The 23,502-nt window shown below is 44.9% G+C and overlaps 1 long non-coding RNA gene across 3 annotated transcripts; it reads left to right on the top strand.

Annotated features, from left to right (window-relative positions):
- Positions 1 to 11,477: 11,477 nt before the first annotated feature.
- On the top strand, positions 11,478 to 23,053 carry LOC115646338. 3 transcript variants are annotated; one of them, XR_003998998.1, is made up of 3 exons: positions 11,478 to 11,588; positions 12,765 to 12,832; positions 23,026 to 23,053. It is a non-coding gene; the product is annotated as an uncharacterized LOC115646338 (long non-coding RNA). The 3 variants fall into 3 exon arrangements; XR_003998996.1 differs by having other exon boundaries at positions 11,478 to 12,063; XR_003998997.1 differs by lacking the exon at positions 23,026 to 23,053 and adding an exon at positions 13,666 to 14,388.
- The last annotated feature ends 449 nt before the right edge of the window (positions 23,054 to 23,502 follow it).

Genomic DNA, 23,502 nt, shown 5'->3' with positions numbered 1-23,502 from the left:
AGTCTAACTAACAGATCATTAAAATGGAACCAAGAAACAGAACACTGAAAGTCAAAGATTGCCACTGTAGTGTCTCCTGAATCTTATTGTCAGGATCAGGAATGGTCTACTAATTACATACTCTGGCCTTAAGTGCAGGGGACTAGACTAGATGACCTCTCAAGGTCCCTTCCAGTCCTACACTTCTATGATTCAGCCACTCTACCTGGATCAACAGGCCTTTTAGTGAGTCTTTCCATTAACACTGGACCCATCACAGATGTCTGAGTTGCAAATAGCATAAAGTTCACACCTACAGGCGGCAGGTTATATATGTTTGCGGTGCTCGGGCTCCAGCAATATTCAGGGCTGGGGGCCCTGCTCCAGCAATATTTGGAGCTGCGTCTCTCCCCCGGCCCTGCCTGGATCAGGCCCCGGCCCCTGTGAGTCTCTCCCCACCACCCCTCCCCGCCGCATCGCTGCCTGGAGCGGGTCCCGGCCTCCACCTTCCATCCCTCCCCCTGCGTCCGCCCTCCGCTGCGTCCCTGCCTGCTCCTGCTGCCAGAGAACGGCTCCCGGCAGAACTGCTGTCTGCTGCTCCAGGATCCTAGCACCTGCCATCCACTAATGGCAAGGCAGGTTGCCCTTACCCTGATCTTCTGCCCTAGCCCTGAGCCTCTCCAACGCCCCAAACCCCTCATCCCCAGCCAGAGCCCTCATCCCTCTGCACCCTAATCCTCATCTCCAGCCAGAGCCCTCATCCCCCCGCACCCTAATCCTCATTCCCAGCCAGAGCCCTCATCCCTCTGCACCCTAATCCTCATCTGCAGCCAGAGCCCTCATCCCCCCGCACCCTAATCCTCATCACAGCCAGAGCCCTCATCCCCCTGCACCCGAATCCTCAGCCCCAGCCAGAGCCCTCATCCCCCTGCACCCGAATCCTCATTTCCAGCCAGAGCCCTCATTCCCCTGCACCCTAATCCTCATCCCCAGCCAGAGCCCTCATCCTCCTGCACCCTAATCCTCATCCCCAGCCAGAGCCCTCATCTCCGTGCACCCTAATCCTCATCTCCAGCCAGAGCTCTCATTCCCCTGCACCCTAATCCTCAATTCCCAGCCAGAGCCCTCATCCCCCTGCACCCGAATCCTCAGCCCCAGCCAGAGCCCTCATCCCCCTGCACCCTAATCCTCTGCCCCGGCCCTGAGCCCCCTCCCCCCCCGCAGCATGAACCCCTCATCCTCAGTCCCAATCCTCATTCCCCAGCACCCTGAGCCTCTGCCCCAGCTCTGAGCCCCCCCGCATCATGAACCCCTCATCCTCAGCCCCAACCCTCATTCCCCTGCAGCCTGATCCTCTGCCCCAGCGTGCACCACCTCCCCCTTCCTACAACCCCACCCCCAGCCGAGCCTGCACCCAAACTCCGTCGCAAAGCCTGCACCCCTCCCCCCCTCCTGCATGCCCACCTCTGCCCCAGCCCAGAGCCTGCACCCAGCACTGAAACTCCCTCCCAGAGCCTGCACCCCTCACCCCTTCCTGCAGCCCCACCACCAGCCCAGAGCCTGCACCCAAACTCCGTCCCAAAGCCTGCAGCCCTCACCCCCTCATGCACACCCACCCCTTGCCCCAGCCCAGAGCCTGCACCCAGCACCCAAACTCCTTCCCAAAGCCTGCACCCTTCCTGCACCCTAATCCCCAGCCCAGGACCTGCACCCCAGACCTCCCACCTGAAACTGCACCCAGAGCCTTAGGCAGGTGGAGGTGGAGTTTGAGGGAGCGGAGTTCGGGGGGCGGGTTCTGGGCACTACCAAAATTTCTACAAACTTGCCTCCCATGTTCACACCCCTGACTGGAATGGATCTGATAAAGTGTGTCTGTTTTCTTCACATCTATTTACTGGTAATGCCAAGGGCTCTTCCAGCCATGATGGAGAGCCTGCTAATTAGAAGAGAGCTAAAATATTTTTGCATAACATTTAAAATGTGCCTAAGTGGAGATGCTGTTTGTCTTATTTTGATAACAAGTGACTTGAGGTCAATTTTTGTGTGAAACATGCCTTTGAGTAATGTTGAAATGTACAATATACAATATAAATTCCGGTAGGGATTATACATGTCAACAAAAGCTCTGTCTAGTTTACAGAATTATTTTAAACACTGTTCTCATATAGGTCCCAATCTGACAGGCACCTCCATATATGTGAGTAATCCCACTCAGTGGTTATATATCATGCAACAATATTTCAGTTCTCTGCTAATTAAATTCACTTGTATAAATGTTGATGGGATTGGGACCATTATTTGGTCCTGTCTCCAAAACTGGCCACAAAAGACTAGAAACCATTTTAGCTGGAACTTTATTTAAACAAGTTGATTTATGGGTTCAGTTGGTTTCTTTTTTTACTTTATATATCAGGAATATCAAGTCTCATCTTCCCTGTTTCTGCTGAAGGACTCATTGGAACAGGAGTCGGCAACCTTTCAGAAGTGGTGCACCGAGTCTTCATTTATTCACTCTGATTTAAGTTCTCGCATGCCAGTAATACATTTTAATGTTTTTAGAAGGTCTCTTTCTATAAGTCTATAATATATAACTAAACTATTGTTGTATGTAAAGCAAACAAGTTTTTAAAAATGTTTAAGAAGCTTCATTTAAAATTAAATTAAAATGCAGAGCCCCCCTGATTGGTGGCCAGGACCTGGGCAATGTGAGTGCCACTGAAAATCAGCTCGCGTGCCACCTTCAGTACGCGTGCCATAGGTTGCCTACCCCTGCATTGGAAGATCAGAGAACTGCAGTAGAAGCTTTTTCAGCCCTCATTGGAGGATATGGGGTTTTGAATCTTTCACAAAAGATGGATCTACACTAGATTTCTTTTTATAGCTTCCACTGATGCAGCTCCAGTAGTGATATCAGCAGTAGAAGTTCCAGTGTAGATAATGCACTGGCATCTAGACTAAACCTATCCAGATGGTTGTATAATGGGCTGGGGCATCAGCCCAATTTCATCCCCCTGGGCACTAGTATAAACCCATTTAAATACAAAACCAAAATCCAGCCAGGTTGTGGTCATTAAAGATCCCAATGCACTTTCTGGATGTGTTTGAATATTAACCCTGCTACTAATTATTATTTTATTTATTATATTGCCGGAATGCCTACCCAAATCATAGTTTAGGACACCACTATGCTAGGCACTGTACAAACATAACACAAAAGACAGTCTCTGCTCTGAAGAGCAATTTAATGCGAGCCAAATGCCAACCTAAATTCACTATACAATTTCAGATTGATAAAGGCTTCTTCACCTCTTGCACTAACACGTTGTGTAGAGTGTTACTGTGCTGTATCAAACAGCCATCATGTTCTATTTCAGAGGTGGCTACATGTCAGTGGCAGATCCCTAACTATCTCTTGCTTACATCTGAAGGAATTTGTAAGGTTTAATTAATGTTCTTTGAGATCCTCAGGTGGAAGGCACTATAGAAAGGCATTATTAACCTGCTAAATATGTTTTAAATTTACAATCAACATAAAACATGCCAGTGCTGACAGTTTCGGGGCAGTGAAAGTTTCCTTGACATGTGTGAATATCATGTTTTCAGTCAAACACTGTTTCTATTCTTACCCATTGGCATGACTGCCTGGGGCAGGGCTGTGTACTCAGCTGCTTTTCCATCTTTGCTGAGCAAGACATTGACACAGTGACCTCCCTCTGTTTTTATTGTGGTGTCTCTAAACATGACATCCTGGCATTTTTACCCTCTCAGAGACACTTTGGCAAATCTCCACACTTGGTCAATTAATATGAAGCTTTCTCACTTCCCCTTGCTCAGCACTGGACGTCATTATTTATTTCTTAAAGGCACAGTATCCCTGTAGTACACATCTTATTGTTTCTTTCCCAGTTTTTTCCTATTCACAAATCCATGCTGCCTTACCAGTGTGCACAGTCTTCCCCAGCAGGATCATCTGTAGACTGAGAGGCAATGCTGGCTGATGAAGATGGGTATGAGAAATTGATATATAAAACTAGAGAGACAGTGTTATCTAGTGGATAGGGCACTGGACTAGGAGAACCTAGTTTTATTTTCAGCTTGGCCATAAAACTGATTTTGTAACCTTGGGGTAGTGATTTCACCATCTGTGCCTCTGTTTCCCCTCCAGCCCTTTCTCCATCTTGTCTACAGGTCTGTCGCATCTTACGCTGGGGTTACGTTCCACAGTCAGCGCATAAAGCGAACATTGCGTATAGTCAAAATTCCATTGAGTGTAATGGCAGGTGGAATCGCCCGCGCTACAAGTACAGTATTACATTGTTATTTTTTTTGTTTGTTTTGTTTTTGCCGACTGCGCAAAGCTGAATTCACGCATGTTAAATGCACGTAAGAAGAGAGAGACCTGTATTTAGATTTATGTTGTTCAGGGCAGGGATTGTGTGTATGTGTAGAACATAGTACACATATGGCTTGCTCTGGGCTGAGATCTCTAGGTGCTATTGTAATACCAATAAATAACAATAATAAAAATTCCACTTAGATACAGTTTATAGCAGGGGTTAAAGATCATAATGTATCTGATTCAAAACAGGGCAGCAATGCGCTTACTATGTATCTTTTATTGATGAAAAGATAGGACTGCCTTCATGGCCTGCTATCCTTGGTATGACTGCCCACAAGAAGGACTATGTAAATATACTAATACATAGTGAGAGACCTACCCAGTGGGTACTAGAATGAGACCCATCAATTCAGACAGACCACTGAACAACCATCAGATGCTAACAATTTTAGGATACTCTTGACATAGTCTGGAATTGAACCAATGACCTGGAGATTGAACACCGTCTCTGTTTTCTAAATAGCCACCTTTAAAATCATGGTGTAGCTAGGCCATTTGCTATGGAGCAACAGCAGCTTTTTAACCAAGGTTCTGTATGAGAGAAGGGATAACCTGTATGAAGCCATGTGGTTGCAAAGAATTTTCCAAAGGTTGAAGCCCGTCTCCCTCAAATCTGCCGCTTGAAGTGGGACAGAGCCACATGCTGCTGTGTGGCTGCTCGGCTCTACATCCTTCATGCATAAGGCATTGTTGCTCATTAATGTATTGCAAGTATGTCTGCAGCACTGGGTGCCAAGCAACGGTGAGTTGATAGATGGTTTTGTAAGGTGATACCTCATAGAAAGGATTTAGCAGGTAGGAACTGCTTTGTTAAAATTAGTTTCTGAAATTCCTCCCAATCAGTCACCTGGAAAATGTCTTTTCAATGCAGATTCAGCACCTACAGTATTCATAAGAACTTGTATGTATTCAGAAATGGTGGTTACATGAGGCCCTGAGTTTAGGACACATTAAGGAAGAAACTGCCATATATGGCTGTATCACAACCTCAGCATCACTCCGTGTTTCTTTTTCTTAGCCTGGCCTGCCCTGCCCCTCTTTGTTGGCTACTTTGCAATTTTCTCCTCTACCACCAGCCTTGCTTATGTGAAAGAGTCAAACCACAGTGTGGACTGGGTTTGCACATGGGCCACGCAGTAACCCTCCATATTGTTCAGCAGCAGGGTTTGCACTGAGAAGCTTTAGCACTACAGCACTGAACACTACCATCTGAGCTAAAGGAGTACCATTCGGTGGTAGCAGTAGTAAACTATTATCCCCAGTGGAACAGCCACTAGAAGAGAGGGTGACACAAACTTTGCCATGTTCTCCATTGTCTTCTGGCCTGGTCTAATTCCCAACTGTGGCAGATAAACTTGGGGAAGGGGCTATCTTCCTGTCCTCTCCTGACCCTCGCCTCAGTGACAAGTTCCCTAGCCCCATCTCATGAGATAGCACAACCTCCCTAACCAAACCTTGATTTACATTAAGAAAGGTGAATTCTATTCCTAACCCTTGCTGTGCACATAGGAAAATAAGGTCTGGGGCTAAATAGGTAACAGCCTCATAAGGTTTTCTCTTCTCTGATCCATGCTGGTAGGAAAGACACATGATCAGCAGCAATGTTTACCTAGCTAAAATGTTACAGTTAGTGGTCTCTGGTAGTATAGGTGGTCCTATTCCCAGCTGTCCCTGGGGCCTTGTCTGTCTTCCAAGAACTTGTGTTTCATTCCAGACCCTAGTATTATGCCATGATGAATTAACCTGCTAACACAGGAGCTACAAAACAGACACTAGCAACTTTCTGACGATAGTTGCTGGAACAAAGGTAGAGAGGAAATGTCCAAGTTCACTTGCAGCTTTAAACTATAACAGTAGTATAATTCTGCCCTCAACCCTTACTGTGCAGTTAGAAACAAACAGACTAAATTCAAGGATGGGCCCAGGAGTCTGGGTTTTCGTTGTGCATAACCTCATCAATCAGGTTTTAATTTTGCAAATCCCGGGATCTAAACCAAAAGGGGGCCTAGGCTCCAATTTATCACCACTGCCTGAGTAGGAGAGGAGTTCAGGTGAAGAGTCCTCGTTTCCTTTTGTGAAAGCTGGCTGACCCCCCCCTTTATAGATTACAACTGGCCAGTAGTTGGGGGGGGGGGTGAGTACTGCTCATGGACACAGTAGCTTGAATTTTTGCACTATCTCTTTTCCTCTGCCTCAAAGCAGGAAGATCGTGCTCCAAACCAGTTAGTACTACCCAGATAATGGAAGCATGAGATTTTACACTTACCAATCAAGTATTAACATGCAAGGGTCTTTGTCTGAATGTGTATAAAAGGTTTGTGAAATTTGTGTAAGGTACAAGGTACAGGCTCTCCTTTTTCTGCAGAATAAAGCATTTTTCCTTATCCCTGTCAGGCTGTTAATTGGCTCTCAGCTAGGCAGACCAGATATTTTGGTAACAGTTTCTGGTGATATTTCGGTATCACTTCCATTTCAGTAATAAGCCATTAGTTTTGCAAAATGTCAGCCATCAGCTTTCAGTTTCACAAAATCAAAACATGACCTATTTTGGATCTAGGATTCGTTGTTTTTTTTTAACCAGACCACAGTTCAGGGGATTGTGAACAAAATGTTTCAGTTTTGGCCCATCTCCTATTACACAGTAAAGGCCAAACCCTGCTCTTTCTCTCATGTAAATTGGGCGTAACTTCCTGATGTCATTGTGAATTTACATCAGTGTAAGTGGAAACAAAATTTGGCCCTCGGTGACTTGAATGAGAGCTGCAGATGCCCAGCTTGTCTGTAAAATGAGACCACTTCGATTATTATTTATCATTATTATTATTATTATTTGCAGTGCCTAGAGGTCCGAACCAACCTCAGGGAGTCATTGTGCTAGCTGCTGCACAGACACATAGTAAAAGACAGTGCCTGCTCCAAAGAATTTGCGATCTAAACAGAGGTGAAAGTAAGCCGGTACGGTCCGGTATGGCGTACCGGCAAGAGCCAGTACGCTGTGCCAGACTGAACCAGCTTCTGCGGCGGGGAGCCCTGGGCCCTTTAAAGCGCTGCCAGAGCTCCAGCAGCCGGGCTCGGGCAGGGATTTAAAGGGCCCAGTGCTCCGCGGCGGCCGGAGCCCCGGCCCTTTAATTCGCCCCTGAGTCCCGGGGCTCCCAGCCACCTCTGCAGTTTGAAAGGCCCCGCCTCTTCCAGTTGAGGCCATGCCCCCGCTCAGATCCTTTAAGTTACTTTCACTCTGGTATCTAAATAGGCAAAACAGATAAAGATTGAGAAAGGACACAAAGGAGTGAAGTAGCTTATACAAAGTCACACAGAAGATCAATAGCAGAACCAGGAATAGAACCCAGGTGGCCTGAGTCCCTGCCCATTGCCTTAATATGGATGTAGGTGCTCAAATTTAGGCCTGCAAGGTTGAGAATTTTGGCCTACATGACCTATTTGTGATGTAGGCAGGTGTTGTTATCCCCATTTACAAGGGGGAAACTGAGGCTCAGAGCTGGAGTGACTTACCATGGCTCACATAGAGTCAGTTTGAGCCAGGACTAGAACCTACAGGCTAAGCTTCTCTTTTCCATTCAAATGTGAACATCTGTCCCAAGTATCTGCACTATGAAATGGAATGTTGTCAACTGCATTTAGACATTTTTAGTTTACCCAGGGGTAAACATTTAGACAGATGGGGAGATATTTCCTTCAAAAAGCCATCGGGTCATCAGCATTTTGTCAGAATTATGTGGGGGCATTTCTTACACTGAATATTTCTTGGAAAGAGTGACACAACTCTGCTCCATCCCTGTACAAACTCTGTATGCAAACAGAGCCAATCCCAGCACAGTGCAGAGAAAGAAAGTAATGCTTTTTGTAACCGCTAAGTGGCAGTGTAGCTTTAAAGTGGCTGTATTAATCACTGCTGGGAAATATATCCTTTCCAGAGCTATGAGAAGAACTATTGATTTTTCCTTGAGATAGCTACAGTGCTGAATTTCTCATGATCACAGATGTGATAATGAGAGGAAGATGAGATTGTTAAGGAAGTGTAGGATGATGGGAGGATTTTCTTGTCCATGTAGTTGCTATTTAATGTTGAGGTTTGCATCTTTGTTTTAAAATCAGTAGAGAGATGTTATTATTAGGCATAACGATAACAATACTAATTAGTATATAATAATTAATCCTAAAAAATTGCATGCCTTTTCTTCATCTGAAAATGTGTATTTTTGTGGGAGGAAAATTTGGTAAAAATCCATTTTCATTTTACTGAGCCGTCCAAGAATTTGAAAGGGCTAACTGTTAGCATAATACAGATAATTATTAATTATAATGGTCTCTCATTGGTCCTCATCTGCTATGCTATTTAAAATGAGACCAGTAACCTTTACAGGCATACATTAAGGCTTTTTATCTATTTATTTGACAATTATTTTCTTTCAGTTACAGATTTGTTCCCCCCCTACTTTTACTCATTAAACAATTTAATTTTATTTCGATTCCATTTTGTTTATTATAAGCAAGCTCATTTGTTGTCAACTCTTTATGAAAAATAAGACAATGTGTGAACCAAAAAACCTGAAAGCAAACCACAAACCCACCCCAGAGCTCTCAATTAACTGGGTCTAATACCAAACTTTCTGTACTGATCTTATCATGTACTGACTCATTCATTCCTTAGCCTTTCCATCCATACTGACTCTCTCTCTGTACAAAGTACAGCTTCATTTAATTACTGTGATTATTTTCTTTTCAATTCACTGTTGTTTCAGGATTTGTGTCTTTTACTGTATTGTAGGTTTGAGGGAAAGATGTGTGTGTTTTAATTCCTGGATGAGGAGCTCAATCCAAAGCCTGTTTAGGTCAAAAGGAGTCTTTCTACCAACTTCAAAGGGCTTTTGGATCAGGCTACAGCTCTGGTGTTCATTGATGAGACTATGCGGCCTTTGCTTTTGTTTAAATTATACGTGTTTAGTTATGTAGCTATAAGCATCCAGGAGTTTTCATGCTCTTCATATACAGACACTTGTTATTAATTATTATACTTTATCATGATTCATTTTGAACCTTGCTGAGGACTTGGCTCAAAGGGCGAATACAGGGACTGATTCTCCTCTCCCTTACACTGATTTCATACCAGGTAGCTCCAGCAAAGCACTTACTTAGCTTTACGCGTACAGTATGCTTTGTCAGGTGTTTTGCTGAGTAGAGATGGACTTAATCATGGGCTTACAGATCAGCACCCACTTAAGTGCTTTGCTGGATTGAGGCCTAAGATCAGTGGAGTTTTTCCAAGGTGTAGAGTGAGCACAGAATCAGATGCACAGAGTTTGTCACCAAGTCACCTGTTTGAGACTCTGCACCTCGGTTCCCCATCTGCAGTGTGAGGATGAGAACGGCTCCCAGGGGTGTGCTGAGATCAGCTGTATAGTCTGCAGCATGGAATGCCATGAAAATGCCTAGACATTATGTTGCCTTGATGTACAAATTACAGTTGAATTTGCTTTTGCTTCTCCTCACCTGTAATGACTCATTTCCATGAGACAAATCTTATGCTCTAAAAGCCAGCTCTCTTGTACCTTTGTTCCTAAATCAGAATGATCAGTGGGGGCTGTTAGGGGCTAGGATCAGACGGGAAACTATTCCTTTGATTCCCTGTAAAGTTTTAAAGTCAGGCAAGAATTTTGAATGGCACTCAGCTGCAGGCAGAGAATGCCAGAGCTTGTGAGACTGCCAGTTCAAACCAATTATGATTTAACTGACTTGCCTGGGCATTAAAATGCCTAATAAAACTTGCTCAGTCATTGTAATATGGACACTACATTTCTGTGCTCATTATCTGATTTGGGAAGGTCATGGACCTGCATATACTAGTCCACAGAAATCATTTTGGTGTATAGTTAGCTCTGATGGTGCCCAAACTGAGCCTTATAACAAACTTCCACTCTGTGTGCAGCTCACAAGAAATATATTGTATTGAGGCTGTGTACCTTGAATGGTCCCTTGAAATATGTATTAACTCCTTATGCTAAACCTTGTATTTAGCAGTGACACTCTGAGTTAGTTTCCCAGACCTGAGGAAGAGCTCCCTGTAAGCTCAAAAGCTTGTCTCTCTTACCAACAGAAGTTCGTCCAAGAAAAGATATTACCTCACTCATCTTGTCTCTGTATGTCAGGAAGGAATTTATCTTCATGAATGAACAACATGCTTATATCACAATGGCCTGGTGTGGAATGAACTGTGGGCATGTGAACTAATGTGCATACAGCATTATTTTAGACCTGTCCTGACATCACGCTTTGGAGAATGTTATATAAATCCCCAGAGGTTCAGAGTGGAAGTGCTTCCAAATCAAATTTTGCACAGAAAAGGAGCAGGTTATATAGTGTGTGATATTGTAACTTCTCCGAGGATTAAGTTTTTCTTGGAGGACCAACACTACAGCTACTCATCCTTTCTATAGCATTTTTCATCCATTGATCTAAAAGTACTTTACAAAGGTGGATATGTATCATTATCTCCATTGTACAGATGGAAAAACTGAGGCACAGTTTGAGGCACTGAGCTTGGCAGTGACATGTTCAAGGTCAGTGGCAGAGCCAGAAATAAAACTCAGGTCCAGATAGTTACCTGTTGTAAATCAGCATAACTCCACTGAAGTCAATAGAGATGATGCCAATTCACACCAGGATCTGGCTCTCTATTCCATCACTAAAGTAATTTCTGTTGAAAAAGTGAGAGGGTCAGATTTTCCACTTGCATATCATAGTAGTAACATTTTACACTCACTCGATTTGCCTCTTTATTGCTCTGCACCTTGTGTAATCGATTATTCCAGTGCTAGTGTTTTATACCCAGTTTGAACATGAGTGAATGACGGCAAAAGGTAGTGGGGACATGAGATCTATATTTAGCAATAATGCCAATCTTTATTAAAGCAACTACTATTCACATGAATAGACTTGATGCTCACCACAGAACTAGCTTGTCTTGTCAGCCAGCCCTAACAAGCGCTTCTTCTGAAAGCTTTATATCCTTTCTCACACTGCCCAGCCTTGTTTTACTGCAGTGTATACATATGTTTGGCACTAACCTAATTCCCTTCATTTCTTCTTCTATTGCAGGTCATTACTGCGCCCATTGGTAAGCTCATTCTACTGCCTGGAACTGAAACGGGCCACAGGAAATCAGATTTTGGAGCTGCTGTCACAAACAGCTGATGTAAGTGACCTGTCAACGGGTACTCCATAGGTCCTTATTCTGCAAGTGTCCCTTCTGCCTGCACAGAACTCCGTTGTAATCATCAGATCACATCGCAGAATCAGGGCAATAGTTGGGTTCTGAGAACAGCATTCAATAGTGATGACAGAACAGTGTCAATGTGAAGTGAAATGAAATTGTGATAGCTCAGTGCTATTGGCATTTTCTTAGATGTATCAGGTGTTTCCTATCTAATCTATCATCACCTACTTATATTGCACTTATCATCACAGTGCAAGATTTTCAAAAGTGACTGGACATTTTGGATACTCACATTTTGAGGTGCCCAGTTTCAGACAGTGCTGAGCATCCAAATGCTTTGGAAAATAAGGCCCCTTCAACATGCCTCGAGTTGGGCACCCAAAACCATCGTACCTTTGGAAAATCTTGGCCGTATTAAACATCTGAGAAGCTCAGTTTAAAAGGATCAAGCATGGTATGTAACAGTGCAGGAATGGGATGGTGTGCCTGGGCCCCTTATGACAACCGAATGTGGCTCTGAGGTGGGCACATTTCTAAACTGGAATTGTTCTAAGTCAAGATAGAGTTGCAAAGATAATGGAGGGATTCAATGAAGTGAGGTTAAAGTACTGAAGGCCACAGGTTTTCTTACATGCTTACTCTCTTTTTAACTTTCGCTGTTACTCTCCCATATATACACATACAGTCTCTCTCTCTTATACTAACTCACATGCTCTCAGTATCTCTCTCCTACACACTATGGCTGTGTCTTTTCTGCTAAGAAAAGGGGTGTTTTTACTATAATGTAACTAACACGCATTAGGTATCATGCAGTAACAACATACTGGTGAGAAGTCACATTAGATTCACCGCGAGGGAAACTAGGGGAGGCCGGTACTGTATCTCCTGCCTGGGGTGACCTCACCTAGTTTACCTTGCAGTAAAACTAAAGTCCCTTATCTCCACTAGCTAATGCGTGCTAGCTACCCCATGGTAAAAACACACCTTTTCTCAGCAGCACAGATAAAGCCTCTATCTACCTCACTGTCTTACGCAGACATCCACCAATTGGCAGCCACAGAAACTCCTTTCATTTTATGCTAGAGGCCAAGGAAGCCTGTTAGTTGGTTAAGTAACTTGTGTTAAGTAATTATTTTCTAATGTAATATCTTTCAGAAATGACAAGTGTGCTATTCCCAAGGCCGCGACCAGAGGCAGTTGGTAGAACCACTTTATCTTAGGAGGTATGTCTTCACTGCACAGTTAACTTGGGTAATCAGCACGGGGTCTGAGTGCTCAGGTTGGCCTAGCTGGGGCATGAGTAGCCACACTGTAAAGCCCTACTTGAGTGGGTGTGTCTTCATGGGTGCGTCACTCACCTTAATTTATATGCCGACAAAGAGAGATGGATTAATACCTTTTGTCTAGCAGAAAACGTGATTGTCAGTTCTGCCTTGATACAGACTTTAGGAACATATTTGCAGTATGCATACATAACTCCTCACTAGTATCTGTATATACATTGCACCATGATATAAGCGTGGCCCTCGTTTTCATTTAAGACTGCACATGATATTCTTTGGTGAACCAGATTGGACATACCAGGATCAGGATATTCTTGTAATCTCCGGCTAGGTGACATTGAGGGGTTTATGGAAGTTTCTTTTTCAGTGGAAGCCATTTTCTCTAAAGCTATTGGACCTTTGCATGGAATTGCAACATCTCAGGTTGCAATTAACCCACAGGTATGGGTATTTCTAGGATAGAAAGAATTACTGCCCATGGAAAACCAGACTGCAGACTCTTTTGGTTTAGAGCTGATGAAAGGTGCTGCAGTGACCACTGGGGTATCCTGATGTCTTCTGTTTCTGCCCAGCATGGGTGCAGCACAGGAAGTGTCACTACCAACTTTCCTCCACCCCTGTACTGTCACTTCCGGTGCACCTCAGGCCTTCCAGCTGGGCTGGATCCAAAGCCCAATGAAGTCAATAGAAAGAGTTCCATTGTTAATAGTCACCTCAAGGGCTGATAGATGAGCTCATCTCCGTAGCCTCTTCATTTCTTGTCTTTCTGTTAGGACTGTTATGAAGGAGGCCGGTTGTTCTCTTATCTTCAGCAGAAGGGTGGGCCTGGAACCAGCCCTCAGAGCCTCCTGTTGGCACAGATAAAGAATCACGTGCTAACGGGTGGAGTTCATCCAAGGCGAATATGGTGAGCAGAGATCTTAGCAGCTGAGTAAGAAAGTGGATACTTTGGGATCAGAAATACTGGCAGGACACTGGAAGAACTTCATGGGAGACTGGAGCTAGTACGCTTGTTCTTGCTTTTCCAGGACATGACAGACATGAAACCTTTAGCGCAGCAGTGGTTGCTTTCTGCTGTGATGGCTCATTGGTTCAACAGATGTGAGCAAACCTATACATGGGCTGCATCTCACAGTCTTAAAAGGCATGATCAGCATGTGATCCTCTTGAAAGCATAAGGACCATGCTTTCATTCAGTCATCTGGTAATGATGTCAAACAGCTGTGCGAGATATAGATGGTTATAGATACATTGGCTAGCTGTGCCGCTATAACTAACATAAACCTTATTTCCTCTCCTACAATATTGTACTTACTCGTGTCTGTACAGGAATTTTAGCAAGTAGTGTAGCTGCATCAGTTTGTATCACTGCAGTGTGATGTGAACCTTGTTGCAAATACTGCTGCACTGGTGGAAACCATTACAAAAAGTTTTTTCTCTCCTGCTGGTAATAGCTCATCTTAACTGATCACTCTCGTTATACAGTAGTGTGTATGGTAACACCCATTGTTTCATGTTCTCTGTGTATATATATATCTTCCCACTGTATTTTCCACTGCATGCATCCAATGAAGTGGGTTTTAGCCGAAGAAAGCTTATGCTCAAATAAATTTGTTAGTCTCTAAGGTGCCACAAGTACTCCTGTTCTTTTTTGCCAGTGTAAACCAGCATTAAGTGATCTCTTCTGCCAAGACTATTTTACTAAGGTGATCTCTCTGGTCCCTTTTGTTTGTTGTTCTCCCCTTCTTATTTTTTTTTCCACACAACAAATCCAGTTGCCTTCAACAAACTGCTCAGAGACAAGGCTTCTGTATATTTTAGAGCAGAGGCACAGTCCACAAAATCGGGACCCAGATCCACATGCAAATGGGATGCAAATAGGTATTTCTAGGATTCATAATTCCAGCCTGGGCCTGTTATAGGATGGGTCTGAAATGTGAAGTTCATGAACAGTCTGAACTTTGGGAAAGTTTATCTCTCTGCAGAAAAGTCCTGTGGAATTGAATTGAGAATGAGCTCCTTTCTGTGGGTTTTCTCAGCCATTCTATAGAATATCCCCACTGTAAAGTTCTATAGAATGGTTAAAACAACCCATTCAAAGAATCGCATCCTGTATTTAAATTCCATCGGTTTTTCAGAGTAATTATTGTAGAAACACATTGGTTCTATCCCTATTAAATTCTATAGGACACATCAGGAAGGAAGAGGAAGTGCTGGCCTGGATTCCTGGTTCAGGCCCATCTCTGTAGTGTATATGGCAAAGGGGTGACAGTTATTTGTCTTTTGCAGACTGAACAGAGATGAGGCAGAGGTGCATAGATTTGTGTGAAACTGGCAGCTCGCTGCAGTGGGGGTGGGACTGATAGGTACAATGTGTGGCTGGCAATGGGGATGGGATTGGGGGCTGAAGTATGCATGGGTGGCAGATGCCACATGAAGGAAGCAATTTGAGGGTCACCAACAACCCCAGAGGCCACAAATCGAGCAGCCCTCCACTCATGTCTGCTTTGCTGCTGACTCCTAACTGAACCTAAGAGGAAGGCAGTTACTGGAACCATTAACTCTCTGGGGAAAAGCTTACAGGAGCTCATTCCCTTGACACTTACTTCCTGTACAGAGACTAGAGGACTAGTGAGAGTGTGTGTTAACAACAGCTAAGGCTGTGTGGGGAAAAAACAGAGTCACCATCATTCTGCTGGTCCGCGGCTCCGGTGGAGCTGCCGCAGTCGTGCCTGCGGACGGTCGGCTGCTCGCACGGCTCTGGTGGACCTCCTGCAGGCAGCACTGCGGCAGCTCCACCAGCGCCATGGGACCAGTGCGCGGGGTGGTGAAATTGCCGTCCGCGAAGGGCACTCAAACCCCTAGCGCCGATTCTGCTCACACCTTCATGTCAACTGTCCGAAATGGGCCATCTTGATTATCACTTCAAAAGTTTTAGCTTCTCTTAATTAATTAGCCTCTTACAGTTGGTATGAGTACTTCCACCTTTTCATGTTCTCAGTATGTATAAATATCTTCTTACTGTGTGTTCCATTCTTTGCATCTGATGATGTGGGCTGAGCCCACAAAAGCTTACGCTCAAATAAATTTGTTAGTCTCTAAGCCCACGTCCAGACTAACCCGCGGCATCGGCGGGTTAAAATCGATTGCTCAGGGATCGATATATCGCGTCTAGTCTGGACGCGATGTATCGATCCCCGAGCGCGCTTACATCGATTCCGGAACTCCATCAACCCGAATGGAGTTCCGGAATCGACACGGAGAGCCGCGGACATCGATGCCGTGCCGTCCAGATGGGTGAGTACCTCGATTTTAGAAATTCGACTTCAGCTACGTTATTCCTGTAGCTGAAGTTGCGTATCTAAAATCGATTTTAATACCTAGTCTGGACGTGGCCTAAGATGCCACAAGTACTCCTATTCTTAAAAGCAGGGGAGTTACTCTAAATTTGCACCAGTGTAACCAAGAGAGGAATTTGGCCCTAAGGGTTCAAACTTGTGGTCCTCACTCAGGCTGTTAGCGCTATTACAATAACTGTGACTGCCCCAAATGCACTCCCCTACTTTGGGGCTAGCTTGATAACGTCTTGGCCGATGACTAAGGCTCCTAGGTGCTAAAGGAATACAAATAAATAATAATAATAATAGGGCGTGCTTTCAATGAGTTCAATAGACTTTGGATCAGCTGCTATTGCAGAAAAGGAGTGGACCTCATAGCACCCCTCCCTCCTCTCAGAATAAGGAAATCAATATCGTCCAAAAGCGAGCAGGTTCTAGCTAGGGTTGTGATGCTTGAACGCAACAAACCACAATGCTGGCTTTAGTTTATTCCATGGCCACATACTGCGCACCTGTTTCGGGAAGAAGCTTGCACAAGGACTTCAGCAATACCCAGCTAAACATGGCAAGGAGACTTTTAACTAGCACCTTGAAGTCCGCCCCGCTGCCTTGGCTTCCAGTCCTTGCAAACATCTTTCCTCCAACCATTTGTCAAGAGATGGCTACGTTGCGCGAGTACAAGAAAACTCTTGCTAACCAAAAGCTCTCGCTCCATGGCAACCTTGCTCACCTGCCTCATGCTCATCGTAAACCCCACTGACCATTCTGAGTAGCCAGAGAAGCTCTTTTTTTCATCCAGCTTCAATCCAGAAGACACCTGGTGAGTGCAATGGGCTGGGTCTGATGTAAACAGCAAGCACCTTGTAGATTATCTCATGTCGAACCTCCTGGTTTCTTGCTTTGCCAAAAACAGTGGATGACCGTCTTAGGATGTTACATGGAAGATGCATGCACCAGTTGCATGAATGAAGAACCAAGGATTTGCCACAGTGTGAATGGGGAGACCTTCAAGCCACCGAACACATTGTGAACAAGTGTCCCATCTTTTCATCACCAGGAGTTCTAGGAAAAGTGCACTCTGCATCTCCTAAAGCTCTCAAATGGGTTTTGGACCTTTCTGTTAACTTGTAAATGTTGCTAGTTCCATATGAAAGAAGAAAAGTAAGGAAAGAGAAGAAGAAAGACTTGGACCCAGAGTTAGGCACTCCATTGATTTCAGTGGGAGCAGTGGCAGTTCCAGGAACCAGCGCTCCAAGCACGTGCCTGGGGCGTCAAGCGAAGGGGGCGCCCTGCTGGTCCCTGTGAGAGCGGCAGTCAGGCAGCCTTCGGCAGCACGCCTGCTGGAGGTCCATCAGTCCGCGGATTTGGTGGCAATTCGGCGGTGGGTATGCTGAAGCCGTGGGACCGGCAGACCTCCTCCAGACACGCTGGCTGACTGCTGTGCTTGGTGCGGTGAAAAAGCTAGAGCCACCCCTGAGTGGGAGTCAGGCACCTAAATACCTTTGACGATCTGAGTATTGGGGTCTGGTTTTCCAGTGTAGTTACTGCTGATTTCTACCACACAGGGCCAGTGCAAGGAAGTTTAGTGCCCTAGGCGAAACTTCCACCTTGCGCCACCCCAGCCCTGCAGCAGCTCCCCGCCCCCCCGGCCCTGCAGTGTGCCCCCCGCCCCCATGGCAGCTCCCCGCACCCCGCAGCAGCTCCCCACCCCCGGGCCCGAGGATACCTGCAGTACCTCCCAACCCCAGCTCACCTCTGCTCCGCGTCCTCCCCAAGCACGCTGTCCTGCTCTAATTCTCCTCCCAGGCTTGCGGCGCCAAACAGCTGATTGGCACCAAGCCTGGGAGGTGGGAGAAGTGAAGCAGCAACTGCACAGTGGAACCCCAGGGCTGCCAGCAGCGTGCTGACCCAGGGGAACCCCTGGGCTGCCAGCTGCCGGCAGTGATGCGCTGACCCAGGGGAACCCCTGGGTTGCTGGCGGCAACGCGCTGACTCAGAGGAACCCCTGGGCTGTCGGCTGCTGGCAGCGACGCGCTGACCCAGGGGAACCCCTGGGCTGCCGGCAGCAGCGCGCTGACCCAGGGGACGCGCTGACCCAGGGGACACCCTGGGCTGCCGGATGCTGCAGCGGCTCGCTGATCCAGGGGACCCCCTGGGCTGCTCGCTGCCGCGGAGGCGCACTGACCCAGGGGACACCCAGGACTGCCCGCTGCCGCCAGCAGCTCAGACTCCCTCTTCATCCCAGCAGCAGTGGGCCGCTCAACCACTTAAAAAAAAATTGGGGGGCGCTGCTTTTTGGTGCCCCCAAATCTTGCCACCTTAGGCAACCGCCTAGTCCGCCTAAATGGTTGCACCGGCCCTGCTACCACAATAAAGGTGAGGAGAATCAGATCTCAGGCATTTCACTTAATATGTACCATTCTTCTGGATCCCTGTCCCCTGTTCAGCGCAGCCCACGTTGAACAGAACAGCCCTCCACTTTCTATTTTAAAGCATCTGTTAGTCTTTAAGGTGCCACAGGACTCTTCGTTGTTTTAAAGCAGAAGCTGCATCTACAAAACAACCTTGTTAAAATATTGTCCCTTGGGGAAGCTGATGGGAGAGACAAGGTGTGTTCAGAATGGGTGGGCTCCTATCTCTTTGTAACATATCTATGGCTGATCCACTATCCTGCCAGCACCCGCCCGAATATCTGGTTGCTGCCTGAACAGCAGCAGGGAGATACAAGCTGAGGACTGGAAACACACAGCTGTGTGTAGGGGAGTACCCTTTCTGATCAATCTAAAGTCACCATTTACCAGTCGGAGTTAGAGGGAAACATGCGGAGGAGGAGGCAGCATATGGAGGACAGTGTACAGCGGTGGAGGCGGAGCATTGTTTTTATCCTCTCTTCCCGCATTTTTATGCATTGTTCTTAATCTCCCTTGTGCTCTGGTTCCAAAACCAGATGGGCACCTCCACAAACTAACTTGCCCCTGCCGCCTGGCATTCTTTGCTTAATATAGATTGTAAATCCAGAAGGGACCATTATGACTCTTCCAAACTTGTTGGGTTGTAGATGTTCTATGAATTAAGATACTTGCATAGTCCTGATTACTGTAATGATAATTCAGGCACCTCCAACTCACTAATGACCATGCCCTTTGTGAAGAAAGTCTGTTTTATTACCTCCCTCCCCTTTTTAACGGGTGAGGAACTGAGTCACAGAGAGATGAAGTGACTTGCCAAAGGGCACACAGCAAGTCTGTGGCAGTCCCAGATTTGCACCCAGATTTTCTGAATACTAATACAGTGCCTAAAACACAAGATCATTCTTTTCCCTCTTCCATTCCAGCCCATTGATTTCTATGGATTTAAGTCTGCTCACACTTGTAAACAGAACTAAATTGAGGACCATAGCAGAAAGAAACCAACAAAATGCAAATTCATTCCAGAGAAGTCACTTCTACATGCATTCCCTGTTCTGGCAATATGCCTTGGAATCACAGGCACCTCTTCAGACAGCTGCATCTTCCCCAGTGTTTCCTTAGGGCTTCAAATCAGAAAGACAAGGTGACGAAGAGGTTTGGTTAAGGGAGAAATACAAAAGTGGGCATAATTACCCAGGTCTATATAACCTTTCTGTGTTATATTAATCCACCGTGCTAAATGATGACAAATTAATTCAGATTATGTGCAGTGGGACTTCAGGAACAATGCCCATTAGTCATATTTTAGCCTCAATACATATGTGAAGTCATTGGGGGCTACATGAGTACAGAATCTAGTGTGAAAGTAGAATGAATTAAATTGTAAAAATAAGAATGGATTAAAGAAATGTTTTATGTACCTTTAAGCAGAAATAAGAAATGTTGAAATACAGGTGCTATGAAAAGACACATTAGGCATAAACAAGGGTGCTAATGGTGAAACATTAACAGAGGATCGGTAATAGTTAGTAAGGAAATAAGATATGCATGCCTAACACAGGTAAACTTATCAGATTCTGCTTCGTTTGTTTTCTTGTTAAGTGCTCGCCCTTTTATCTGTATAAATAAGATAGTTTGTGTCTTGCATGGTGCTCACATTATCTGGGTGTTATTGGCGGAGTGCTGCTCTAATAAAACAGGGTGGTCTGACAAATTGTGAGTCCTGATTCTAACTTTGACAATTTGGAGGTTCCACTGAGATGGCAACCGTCTTCACTGGGGCTGTGTGATTCCTGACCGTTTTTGTAGGATGACCGTGGTAGCCGGCACCTGGGCATTTGGCCCGAGCGGTCCTCCACTAGAGCAGAAAGGCGCACAGCCACAGTGAGGTCTACGCCATCGAACCTGTTGGTTCCCACTCTGTTCTGGTAGGGATCCCGGGATCTGACATCAGGAATCTGGTCAGGTAATTATTTCTGTGTTTTGTCAGGACTGAGGACTGTCCTGTCTCTGTGGCCACGTCCAGACTAGGAATTAAAATCGATTTTAGATACGCAACTTCAGCTACGAGAATAACGTAGCTGAAGTCGAATTTCTAAAATCGAGGTACTCACCAGTCTGGACGGGGCTCCATCGATGTCCGCGGCTCTCCGTGTCGATTCCGGAACTCCGTTCGGATTGATGGAGTTCCGGAATCGATGTAAGCGCGCTCGGGGATCGATACACCGCGTCCAGACTAGACGCGATATATCGATCCCCGAGCAATCGATTTTAACCCGCCGATGCCGCGGGTTAGTCTGGACGAGGGCTGTGTCTATCCGTCCTCTTGTGGAGTGTTTGAGTCTGGGTGCCGTCTCCGTCCGGGGACAGGCCGACCGAGGGGTTCCTGTCTCCGCGGTCTGAGTGAGTGGAATCTGCACAGTCGCAGCCGCACCGCACCCCCTGGTGTGAAAGCAAGAGTGACTGAGGCAGTAGCCTGTGGGTTCCTTTTGTGTGTTGCACAGGGCATCGCTCTGACGAACCCGAATTTCCTTCTTGTGTGATTGTTGTGTGAAATCCTCCTGTATGGGTAACCAGACATCTAAGTCGGGACAGTTCCCTGAATGAACGCCAGCTCATTTTATGTATTTAGGATGGGTCTGGACTCCTGTAAAAAAAAAAAGGTCCAGACTCCTGTAAATTTCTGGAAAAATGGTCTAGGCTAACTCAGGGGGATCCCAAAACTCAGTGGCCACTGTTAAAATCTTGGAACAAAGACTGAGTAGACGTCTTAAAGGACAAACTCAGCCAACCTAAAAGTAAATTGGCTAAAGGAGAGGTTAATTGTTTCATGCAGTGGTGGCAAGAGGCAAATCATAGGTGGACAAAATCAAAACTCACCTCTTAATTATTCAAATAATAAGTTAAAAGCTTTATTAAAAGCCTCCTCTCCCACCACCAGACTGAGCGCTCCCCTTTACCCCGTTCTCTAAACCCCGGATCGATCCAACCCTCTTCATACTCCCATCTCATTGTAAAAAGGACAAAAAGCCCCTTGTTCTGTTCCCCTTTGTTGTCTGCCTCAGAAACTGATTCTTTAGTGTTCCACTACCAATTCAGCAAGGAGGGTGGGCTCCTCAACTAGCCCCCACCCTTCCTGGTCCCTTTCCTTGAACATTTCTTTCAAAATTGTGAAATGACCACAATATCACTCACAAACGGTTCATTGGAAAAAGCAGGATCGGGCCCAGACAAGCAGGCAAGCAACAGATAAAGAAACAGGTTGAAAGCCCTAAGGGAATAGTGTCAGGCGTAAGAAAAGCAGTAAGTGCAGGCATGAACCTCTGGAACAATACTTAAAATGGTGAAATCTGAGGTGATAAAGGTGTCATTTTGGGACATAAACAAGTGATTTAAGAAAAGAGAGTAAAAAGTTAACTCTACAGAGGCTGAAGAGAATTAAGCAGTTTAACTTTGTGGAAAATGTTAAAAAGACCATGTTAAAGAGAGAGAATTCTTGGTTTCTTTGCAGCCATTCTGAAGAGAAAATGGGCCCTTTTCCAGAAGAGTGCCTGTAAATAATCCATATATATATACAGCTATGCAAAAACAAAGCAGTGTAAAAAAAATGTTAAGGAAAAGAAAATGTGTATATATCTATTTGTCTGTGAAAATATGTAAAGTTCTAAGAATCTAAACCAACATATCTGGTTTGTAAAACTCCTGTTCTGTAAGTGTAAGATAAATTGATTTTGTTTTTGTTTTTAATGCCACTAAAAATTCATTTGACTCTTTAATTCAAAGTTGCAAAACTGACAGACCTTTTTGCAAGACACAGGTAATTAGTGTTGTTTGGCTTTGGGATTTAGCATTTAACCCTTAAGGGGTAACTTGATTCTTTACAAAAATTAAAATGTTTTTTAATAAAGACCAAGTCATGGCTGCAATAGGGCAGTCAAAATCAGGAGAATAGGTAGAGATTCTGGAGTCTTTTTGTTTGTTTGGTTTGTTTTTTTGTAACAATAGCCGATAAGAGCTGTAATGAAAGAATAAGAAATTAACAGTGACCCTCTGAAGCAACAGCAGAGGTAAGGTGCACAAAACAAAAAGAAGCAATGTTAAAAACACTGAGCCTTAAAATGACTCTGTGTAATCAGACTGTCACTTTGATAAGAGTACATGAAAACTTTGTAAGAACAAAACAAACAGTTACACCTTATGTAAAAATGAATATGGCTAATGTTTTTGAAAAGTTATAGTATAGAAAGAATGTGCGTTTTCCCTAGGACATGTGCAGTGTATATTGTAGAAAGGGATGTAAAAAAAAATGCAAATGAAACGTGCTGCTGAATTAAAATCCTATTAGGGCTTCAAGAAGAGCTGCAATAGGCTGTGTTTTCTTTTTCAGATCCCTGTGTGTTAAGACAGAGTCTCTGAGCTCTGCTGATGGCTTTGAATCCAAAAGCCAAGCCTGTGTTGATACAAATTACCTAACTGGGTGATAAAGAAAGGTGAGAACTGCCAGCACAAAAGAAGCTGCAAATAAAGAACATACCTGGTCAGCAAACAAACTGCCTACATAAAAGGAACATTAAAATAACTTTAATGTTAGTAAGTACCCCTGCAACAACTTGTAGTGTGTATGATTTTTGGAAAAATCCTTTAAAGTAATATGGTAATGATGCTTTTCAGCTATTACCTGTGAATAAACTTAAAGCTTAAGGCAGCAGGAAAAAGATTACAAACTTGGTCTGCTATATCAGAGGAAAAACTTGAGGTACACCACCTCATGAATTTAATAACTAAACAGTGGAATAATTTCCGCATAACCCTTAAAAAGTAGAACCCATTAAAACCTGGCCTGCCTATAGAAAAAAAACACACA

Source organism: Gopherus evgoodei, chromosome 2 (assembly GCF_007399415.2).
Source record: "Gopherus evgoodei ecotype Sinaloan lineage chromosome 2, rGopEvg1_v1.p, whole genome shotgun sequence".
Taxonomy (NCBI): domain Eukaryota; kingdom Metazoa; phylum Chordata; order Testudines; family Testudinidae; genus Gopherus; species Gopherus evgoodei.
This window is presented reverse-complemented; position numbering and strand designations above follow the sequence as displayed.